This window comes from Pygocentrus nattereri, chromosome 12 (assembly GCF_015220715.1).
Source record: "Pygocentrus nattereri isolate fPygNat1 chromosome 12, fPygNat1.pri, whole genome shotgun sequence".
Lineage (NCBI taxonomy): Eukaryota > Metazoa > Chordata > Actinopteri > Characiformes > Serrasalmidae > Pygocentrus > Pygocentrus nattereri.
In genome coordinates, this window is record NC_051222.1 from 1,902,326 (window position 1) to 1,913,164 (window position 10,839).

Genomic DNA, 10,839 nt, shown 5'->3' on the forward strand with positions numbered 1-10,839 from the left:
GTTCTACTGTATAGGAATGTTTAACAAGGTCATTTAGAGACTAATATCTCCTGTTCTACTGTATAGGAATGTTTAACAAGGTTATTTAGAGACTAATATCTCCTGTTCTACTGTATAGGAATGTTTAACAAGGTCATTTAGAGACTAATATCTCCTGTTCTAGTGTATAGGAATGTTTAACAAGGTCATTTAGGGACTAATATCTCCTATTCTATGTATTAGAATGTTTATTGAGGTAATTTGAGGACTAATATCTCCTGTTCTAGTGTATAGGAATGTTTAACAAGGTCATTTAGAGACTAATATCTCCTGTTCTAGTGTATAGGAATGTTTAACAAGGTCATTTAGAGACTAATATCTCCTGTTCTACTGTATAGGAATGTTTAACAAGGTCATTTAGAGACTAATATCTCCTGTTCTAGTGTATAGGAATGTTTAACAAGGTCATTTAGAGACTAATATCTCCTGTTCTACTGTATAGGAATGTTTAACAAGGTCATTTAGAGACTAATATCTCCTGTTCTACTGTATAGGAATGTTTAACAAGGTCATTTAGAGACTAATATCTCCTGTTCTAGTGTATAGGAATGTTTAACAAGGTCATTTAGGGACTAATATCTCCTATTCTATGTATTAGAATGTTTATTGAGGTAATTTGAGGACTAATATCTCCTGTTCTAGTGTATAGGAATGTTTAACAAGGTCATTTAGAGACTAATATCTCCTGTTCTAGTGTATAGGAATGTTTAACAAGGTCATTTAGAGACTAATATCTCCTGTTCTACTGTATAGGAATGTTTAACAAGGTCATTTAGAGACTAATATCTCCTGTTCTACTGTATAGGAATGTTTAACAAGGTCATTTAGAGACTAATATCTCCTGTTCTAGTGTATAGGAATGTTTAACAAGGTCATTTAGAGACTAATATCTCCTGTTCTAGTGTATAGGAATGTTTAACAAGGTCATTTAGAGACTAATATCTCCTGTTCTACTGTATAGGAATGTTTAACAAGGTCATTTAGAGACTAATATCTCCTGTTCTAGTGTATAGGAATGTTTAACAAGGTCATTTAGAGACTAATATCTCCTGTTCTAGTGTATAGGAATGTTTAACAAGGTCATTTAGAGACTAATATCTCCTGTTCTAGTGTATAGGAATGTTTAACAAGGTCATTTAGGGACTAATATCTCCTATTCTATGTATTAGAATGTTTATTGAGGTAATTTGAGGACTAATATTTCCTGTTCTACTGTATAGGAATGTTTAACAAGGTCATTTAGAGACTAATATCTCCTGTTCTAGTGTATAGGAATGTTTAACAAGGTCATTTAGAGACTAATATCTCCTGTTCTAGTGTATAGGAATGTTTAACAAGGTCATTTAGGGACTAATATCTCCTGTTCTAGTGTATAGGAATGTTTAACAAGGTCATTTAGAGACTAATATCTCCTGTTCTAGTGTATAGGAATGTTTAACAAGGTCATTTAGGGACTAATATCTCCTATTTATGTATTAGAATGTTTATTGAGGTAATTTGAGGACTAATATCTCCTTTTCTAGTGTATAGGAATGTTTAACAAGGTCATTTAGAGACTAATATCTCCTGTTCTAGTGTATAGGAATGTTTAACAAGGTTATTTAGAGACTAATATCTCCTGTTCTAGTGTATAGGAATGTTTAACAAGGTTATTTAGAGACTAATATCTCCTGTTCTGGCATTAAGGAGTGTTTATTAAGGTCATTTAGCCACTAATATCTTCTATTCCACTGTATAGGAGTGTTTATTAGGGTCATTTAGGGACTAATATCTCCTGTTCTAGTGTATAGGAATGTTTAACAAGGTCATTTAGGGACTAATATCTCCTGTTCTGGCATTAAGGAGTGTTTATTAAGGTAATTTGGCTACTAATATCTTCTATTCCACCGTGTAGGAGTGTTTATTAGGGTCATTTAGGGACTAATATCTCCTATTCCAGTGCATTCAAGTGTTTATTGAGGTCATTTCAGGACTAATATCTCCTGTTCTAGTGTATATGAATGTTTATTAAGGTCATTTAGGGACTAAAATCTTTGGTTCTGGCCTATTGGAGTGTATTGGAGCAATCATTAAGATTGTTTATGGACTAATATTTTCTATTCAAGCATACAGAAGCATTTAATAAGGTTGTTTATGGACTTATATCTCCTAATTTTGTGTTTAGGCACATTGATCAAGGTTGTTTATGGACTAATATCTCCTACACTCATGTTTAGGCACAGTGATCGAGGTTGTTTGTCGACTGATATCTACTAAACTCATGTTTAGGCACAGTGATCAAGGTTGTTTGTGGACTAATATCTTCCGTTCCAGCATATCAGGAACATTTTTTTTCAGTTTGTTTATGGACTAATATCTCATATTCTAGCGTATAGGAGCACTGAACATGCTTATGGGCAAACAATTTGCAGGTTTTTATGTTCTTCTCTTGGCCAAAAGTGCCAAAGCTGCATTGTTATGCCTTCCAGGTATCCCTAAGCTAAAGATCAATGGTCCAAGGTGTTGTTTTATGAAATGCTTTCGGGCAGCGGTTTGCAAAACAAATGCTGCCATTCCTGCAAATGACCAAACATGTGTCCAGTGCACCTCCCAAATGATCTAACACAGGTTTATAAAGCTGTAGATGGCAAATTAGGAAACCAGGCACATCTGTCTATTTATCTTTCTATATTTATGTATATATTCATGTACCAGCCCATCTATCGATACAGAATAAACTCCGTAAACTAAAAGTTCTGTATGTGGGTCCACATTTGGGGCATATTAGAAGTTTCACAGTAGACACTGAGTGATCCACTGTAGTCACGGAACAATAAGTCTTAAGATTAATAACGGAATAATAAGCCTGGGGCTGAAAGGGTTAAGTATTCATGGCTTTGGAGCAGTGCTGCACCCATTCGTTTCTCCCCTAATCATGAACTGCTTGGTGCCATCAATTTTTGGATAAATGTAGTCTCCAGCCTTCCCGCCATTCTTCCATCTGCTGGGAGATTTCTGCAGGGGGCACTTTGTCTTTCACTCGCCACTAATAAAATCACCCTCATTCTGTCAGCTGCCACCCTTTTGAAGATCCCTGGTTTTTTGTCACTTTTGCAGCGGGCGTCAAACGAATCAATTAAATCGAGATTTTCTAAAGGCTGGTGTTCAAAGCCTTTTCTCGAGGGTGGGTGAAGATGGATCTCGGCACTCGGCGCGCATTCCCTGCTTATGCGGGTGGCTTTTGAACGACTAACCTAACGATCCCGCAGAACGTCACAGATGCAGCAGATGTGTTTAAAGTGAACGCCAACCAGCCGGCACACTCGCTCCCTCATGAGGTCCACACTTTCTTCTCCTCTGAAGTAGGTCGTAGATGCTTTGGGATGGTCCTCATTGGTGCACACTTTGGTACCCAAGTGTTTAGACATCCTATTACCTCACAAGTTAATTTGGGGTTAGAGGTGGAGCGATTAGAGGAAGCAGCTTCTAGTGCTCTGTTGTTTTTAGAAGACTGTGGGTAGAGACAGTACAGCTTACTCAAAACACTGATGATACAATTATTGAGGTTGTTTATGGGCTAAGATCTCTTATTCTATTGCATTGATGTCTGTATTGAGGTTTTTAATGGACTCATATCTCCTATACTAATGCACAGAAGTGTTGAGTGAAGTTGTTCATGGACTCATATCTCCTATTCTAGCACATAGCAGCATTTATTGATGTTTCTATGAACTTATATCACACTTTATATTGTATATGAGCATTGATTTGGGTCATTTATGGACTAATATCTCCTTTTCTAGTGTATCAGAGCATGTGTTGAGGTTGTTTATGGACTAATATCTCCTTTTCTAGTGTATCAGAGCATGTGTTGAGGTTGATTATGGACTAATATCTCATATTTTAGTGTGTTAGAGTGTTTATTGAAGTTGTCTATGGACTGATATCTCTTTTTGCAGTGTATAGGAGTGTTTATTGAGGATATTTATGGACTGATATCTCCTATTCTAGTGTATAGGGGTGTTTATTGAGGATATTTATGGACTAATATCTCCTATTCTAGTGTATAGAAGTGTTTATTGAGGATGATTTTGGACTCACATTTATCGAAGTTTATATGGACTAATATCTCATACTATATAGTATATGAGCATCGTTTGAGGTTATTTATGGATTAATATCTCCTATTGTGATGCATTTTGAGGTGCTTATTGAGGAAGACCTAGTACATTTTACCCTATATGTCTTCAACAATATGTATAAAGAACAAAAGAATAGCAATAATCCATAAAATGTAAAGCTTAAGGTATAATGAATTAATTTATGTAGCATGAAATTTATGAAACACAAATTTCTGGATTGTGTTAGAAACAATTTATATTGTTTGCCTGCTGTTCACATTGACCAGATGTGCTTGATCTCAAGCAAGTCCTTATCGTTCTCTGAATGGCCTTAATTAGCCATTACGGTAACATGTTATATTGAAGGTCCACTGTAGATGCCTTATAGATACGCAATCTTTCTTTATGTAACATTCAACTAAATATCTCTTACATACAACTGAAATTTAAGTTGAGTGTGATCGATTCTCTTAAATCCAATTCTAACCCTAAACCTAACATTAACTTTAATCCTAAGCCTACATCTACTCCTAACCCTAAACCTCACCAGAAAGTTTGTTAATAATTTAAGTACCTGTAGGTCATCTATAGGTAGCCATCAAAGTAAAGTGTGACCACCATTATGTTAATTAACAGTCAGTCTTATTTTTTATTTTATTTATTAGGAATCCAATCACATGTAGCTTGTTTAGCTTTTACCTCTTAGTATTCTTCTTCTTATTCTCCCCTAAAATGTGACTGGACTTGGAAAGCTCTAACACTAATGGCTAATTGGCTTCAAGATTCCAAAAATGCTTGGACCCCTGTGATTGCCGCTGGCAGCTGTACTTATCATTTGGATTTTTTAACACCAAAACAAACAGAAAAGGCAGAAGTTCAGACTCCAGGCTTTCGAAGCAGAATGCAAATTGAATGTAAATGTAAATTTATTAATCCAGAATATAATAACTGACAATATAATTACTTTGGAATAGTACAGAATTAATTAAACTATAACTATCAGATCCGATTCAGGAATGTCTTTGTTCTGTAAGGATGGATTTGTGTGTCATCCAACCCTCCGGAGTGTGACATCTGCCGTCTCTCCGAATCCCAAACCCGGTTACTCCATACCAGCTGGGTGCCACATTCACAAGCAAACACTTCCCAAAATAAGCTCACTGGCTCCCCCTCGTCCGTACGGGATTCTCAGTAATGGATTCAATATGGTAAAACTTGCCGGCTGTGGCGGGTGACATTTATCTGCTGGGAAGGTTTCAGGGTGATTAGAACATTATTAAGTAGAGCAGAGTGCAGATCAGAGGTTTTTCATGAGGATAGATGATGCAGTGTCTATTCCGATGCATGCAGAACAACACTTTAATTAAATATAGTAGAACTCATGTTACTCGTGCCTCTAAGACTGTCTTCTCAATGCCTTTCTAATCATTTCAAAATGTCAACATGCCTCAGTTCCACTTTAACACTTAGATTTCACGTTTTTGCTGAACTGTTGGGTTGTATGCAATTACAATAACACAGTAATGCATTGAATTACATTTACGTTCTGTATGGACAGGTTTAAATCGGGACTTTTGTAAAATGTTTGTTGGTTTTGAAGTCAAAAAATGACTTTCGTCAACGTCAAATCATACTTATCAACACAGATACGGTGCTGAAAGTTTAGAATCTGCGCTTTCCAGAAGGTTGTGCCTGTTTTAATGAGCTACGAGTGGGAAATTATTGCAAAATTGTCTTTTTTTTTAAATAAAAATAATTTTTTTTTTCACTGGAATCTCGTACTGGAACCATAACTAATCATCTGGGTTCCAGTACCTTGTCACTTCAAAAAAAAAAAAAAGAAGTTGGAGCCAAGTACTAACAAGAACGTTTAAGGTCTTTACCGGGGCTCTGTAGCTTTTTCCATATGAGTGCTGCTTCATAATGTTCTCCTCAAGAGCTTCAGGAAGCTTCCCAACCAACGGCAATGTCTTTTTTTAACGCTACAAAGTCAAAAGACATTAAAAATGTACATTTGAAGTGAACATAGGCAAAGAACAACAGCTTCGGAATGCTTGTTTGCCCTCCCTGTGAAGATATGAGGTTTTCAGACTCACATCTTCAAGGGTTAAAGCTTGGCCTCCAGAACCATATGGCCTTTAAAAGCTTTTGGCAGCAAATGAAATAGATTTTACCAGCTCACAACCAGAAGCTAAGCACTGGGACATTGCTGTCGTTCCATTGTGACCGCTGCTCCTAAAGAAACGCAGTGTGGAGGCTGCTTTGTTATGGTTGCAGTAATCCAGTCCCAGCAAACGCTGCTTTCCCTTGCAGATATTCTGTAGCGAAAACAAGTGGATGCAATAACACGTTCGATATATTTGCATTATTTATGAACATACAGTCGGGATATAATGCAGTGATGAAACTGCCGACTGAACGCATCCACAGAAGCGCAATCAGGCCAGGTTTCTCATTATTCTCCTTCTTCTGAAAGAAGAGCTTTTCAAAGTAGGCAATCCATCCATTCGTAAAAATACGAAGCGTTAATCAAGGCCTTTATGTAAGAGTGTACAGCGCGTTACGTCACGCGCATCTGACCCCGGACACAAACTAGAGGCTTATATGCATACATACATTAAGCATGCACTCCAATTTTAGAACTAAGATGGTAGTGCAAGGGTCAGTACCTTCGTTGTGAAGCTGGAAAGGCCGGAGAGGTAAGTAGTGGTTTAATGGAAGGGCCAGTTATCTGTAATTTGAAGAGGTTTGATGTATTTTGCTGCTGTTCGTAAACAGAGTTTTAGCACACTGGCTTATAAACATCACAGGCTGGCTCTAATGATGTAAAGTGATGGCCTGGCTTAAAACAAGAGTACGCCCCCCCCCCCCCCCCCCCCCCCCCCAACATGGTTGGAGTTTTTTGAGCTTTGCACTGGAGCCGCAGCCTAATGGAGGCTTCCCACATTTGCCTCCAACCACGTGGAGCCATTCAGGAATCCCAAATAGACTTGATTATGTGGTTTCTGACACAGTAGAACAAGCTATTGTCCACAGTTTCCTCCTCAAATGTTGGCATCTCTGGTAAACATGAGCAAGAAGACTCTTCCGGGAAGACTCTAATGCTGCGTCATATATTTATTTCTTAGTCCTGGCCAATCACGGGCCTGCACTTAAATGTCTAAAATGCTTGTGTACCTATTCTGTTGCTTTCAGGCGCTGACGTCTCGATGTTCTCCTCCTTTCAGGTGCAGATGTCTCAATGTTCCCCTCCTTTCAGGTGCCGATGTTTCAACGTTCCCCTCCTTTCAGGTGCTGATGTTTCAACGTTCCCCTCCTTTCAGGCGCTGACGTCTCGACGTTCCTCTCCTTTCAGGTGCCGGTACGTTCCCCTCTTTTCAGGTGCCGATGTCTCAACGTTCCCCTCTTTTCAGGTGCCGATGTCTCGACGTTCCCCTCCTTTCAGGTGCCGATGTCTCGACGTTCCCCTCCTTTCAGGTGCCGACGTTTCAACGTTCCCCTCCTTTCAGGTGCCGATGTTTCAACATTCCCCTCCTTTCAGGCACTGACGTCTCGACGTTCCTCTCCTTTCAGGTGCCGGTACGTTCCCCTCTTTTCAGGTGCCGATGTCTCGACGTTCCCCTCTTTTCAGGTGCCGATGTCTCGACGTTCCCCTCCTTTCAGGTGCCGATGTCTCGACGTTTCAACGTTCCCCTCCTTTCAGGTCAGTGTGAATCTCAGAATCTGAAGGTTCTGGAGAGGTTCTGTTTGGAGGAACAATTTCAGATCTTTTTCCAGGTGTCCTCCAGTCTCATTCAACATTATAGAAGAGACTCAGAGCTGTTATCTTGGCAAAGGGAGGCGGCACAAAGTGTTGAATGAAGAGATTTGAGAAAAACATCAACGTCATGATGAGACTCAGGCTCAGTCACTGTACTCGATTTGTTAATATGCTTGATGAAGAATGTTCCATGCCAGAAAGGCTGTCTGTTTTCCTCCTTTGCACACCCCCTTTTTCCTTGCTCTCTTAGTCCTGTCCTATTACAGGTGATTAACAGCAGTCCCTGTGTCTGACCAATGAAAGGAGCTGTTTGTGGAGTGAAGGCGGGGCTTCTGGTTCAAAGGCCGGACTTTTGACTGTTTTCTTTTCTTTGGCACCGTCTGTAGTCCACCTGGGTGTGTTGGCTGTGTCAATTTACTCGCCTTTGTACCTTTTTGTGGACCCTAAACGTGGCTTCACTTGTCAAGTCATTTCGTGCTCTTTCTTTTTTTATGTTCGTATGTTTGTATTGTTACATGGATCAGGTTAAATCTGATTAAGAGCAGCAGCTGCGTGGATTGTCTTAACTGTCTTCAATAGCACTGGGTTTTCACACCTCTCATGTGATGTCCTCTTACCCCTGGTCATTAAAAACAAGTATAGAGAACGGATGGTAACAGAATCTAAAGGGATGAGCAATGAAAATCTTGTCTCATGTTTATCAGGAGTGCAAGTATTTGTGGGGAACATGAACATGTCCTAAAGTACATTAGCATAGCTAAACATAGTCGTCTTGAAGCCTTTTGTCCAGTAAAGTGTAGGAAACCACATATTTAACACAAAACCCCACACAGTTTGACACAGGAGATGATTCAGGCTTGCAGGTAGCACCATTCTAACTGCTGGGTTAAACGTAAAGAAGCAGTCACCAAACATGCCTTGAGTGGTCAATCAGATCTGAGGACTGGGGGGGTGGGGGGTGGGGGCCTGTAAAATTGATCTTTTTGGCCAAACTATTGCTTTAAAAGACCTTTTCCTAATACCTTAGCCTTCTACTTAACCCCTGGGGGGCTGCAGAGCTCTGAATCCAGTGCTAAATGCATTAGGCCTCGCCGACCCGAGAGGGAAGTGCAGCTGGGAGGAGCTAATTGTGTGTACTGAGGGGATTTTCTCGCCCCAGGCCACCAGCACAAGGGCTAGCATCGTCCTGCAATAGAGCAGGGCGCAAAGGGACTTACTGCCGCTTCATTGAGCACAGCCGCCTCCCAGGAGGGACGCCGGCTTAAAGGCCGCACTTAAAGTGCCCCCCCCACCCCCCACCTGCGAGAACGTGAGCCTGAATGCACACAATCAGAGATGGGTTGCCATGTAACTTCTGCTGCTAAGTTCAGGAAAGGTAGTGTAATTTACCTGGAGAGCTGAATTGTGGATGGGGGGCCTTTTGTGGATGTGCGTTGTGTTTAATTGTAACCAGCCAGTAGTTAAGATCTCATTGGCAGATTTCACTGCTTTAACAACGCATTGAAGACCCTGTAGTTACTGAATACCAAGACTTAGTATCTAATACGGCTGGATTTGAAGAGGTTAGGAGTCGTTTCTTCCTGTTTTAGGAAGTTTTACTCACCCGTCATTGCGGAATCTTTCTGGATCTGGGATATTCTTGCATGCAGACCAGTTTTAAGATCCACTCACATGCTTTCAACTGAGGGGACTGTGAGGGCCGTTCAGCATAACAGATCCACCCCCATACTTAACAGTTGGCAAGGCGTTCCTTTCATCAAATGCTGCTCTTTCTTTCTCCAGACTTTTTGTAGCCCTTTCCATCCACTAGCTTCATTTTCAGTTCTTTAGCTGGCTGCTTAGAGGAGCCCACGGTGTCCCAGCAGCAATTCCTAACCAGTCCTGAGAACTCAGTAAAAGGTGTTTTAATCACGTTAATTCGGTCCTGAGACTTTATAACCAGAAGGGGGTCCACACTTTTGCAAGTTGTTATGTTTTGGATTATCTTCAGCAGTAAAACCTTATTTTATTAAACGCCATGCAGATGAGTTTGTCTACTTCTTTTTAGGCCATAAAATATGTAATTCAGCCAAAATGTTCTACAAGATAAAGTCCTCTCACACGAAACATCCTCTGGTCAACAGTGTCGACATATGAACTGGTAAAATAAAACATTACTCAGTTTTTATTGGTTTGTTTGCCTTTTAGAAAACAATTTTACAGAACTTCACCATTTCTGTGTGTGACATTCACACACATACCAGAAATGATTGATTAATTTACCTTTTTACCTGGTAAGTTGAGGCCGTATTAACCCCTTAGATGGCTACGGCCCAACGGTGGGCCCAAACCTTTACTACGTACTTCTACAGTCTAAGAATAACTCATCTAGTGTGCATTGAAGCCTGTTTACTTACTGAATAACACGATTAGGTAAGTCGTAAGCCTAGGATTTTAAAGCGTTAAGGACTCATCATGTCGTCATTGAACTGACTTCATTCTTCTTTTTTTTAACCCTGCCATCAAAATGTGACGACCTTAGCCCCAATTAGGCCCCTTTGATCAATGAGTGAGGTAAAAAATACCACGTTTCACCCCACCTATCATGGACCTGAGTCAGAGACCTGATGCCGTGTTTCACTCAAGCACATCACAGTGTGGAACAGCTGGCAAGGCGTTCCTTTCATCATATGCTGCTCCTTTTCCTGCAAGCGTGATCGACTTCGATATCTCTTTATTGCCCCATGTTTCACATCACAGCATGGAAGGAAGGTGGGTCACGGCTTCACGTTCGTGATTGCCGGTTTCTCAGACGTTCATTCCGTAGATGAAAATTCTTCAACAAGCCTTTCGAAAGTGTGTTTGGTGCTTCAGTAGAGCTGAACGAAGCAGGCCGGGCTTACAGTGGCTTACATGCTGAACTGGAAGAATGAAGGAGGTGCGGACGGATCGATCGGCACA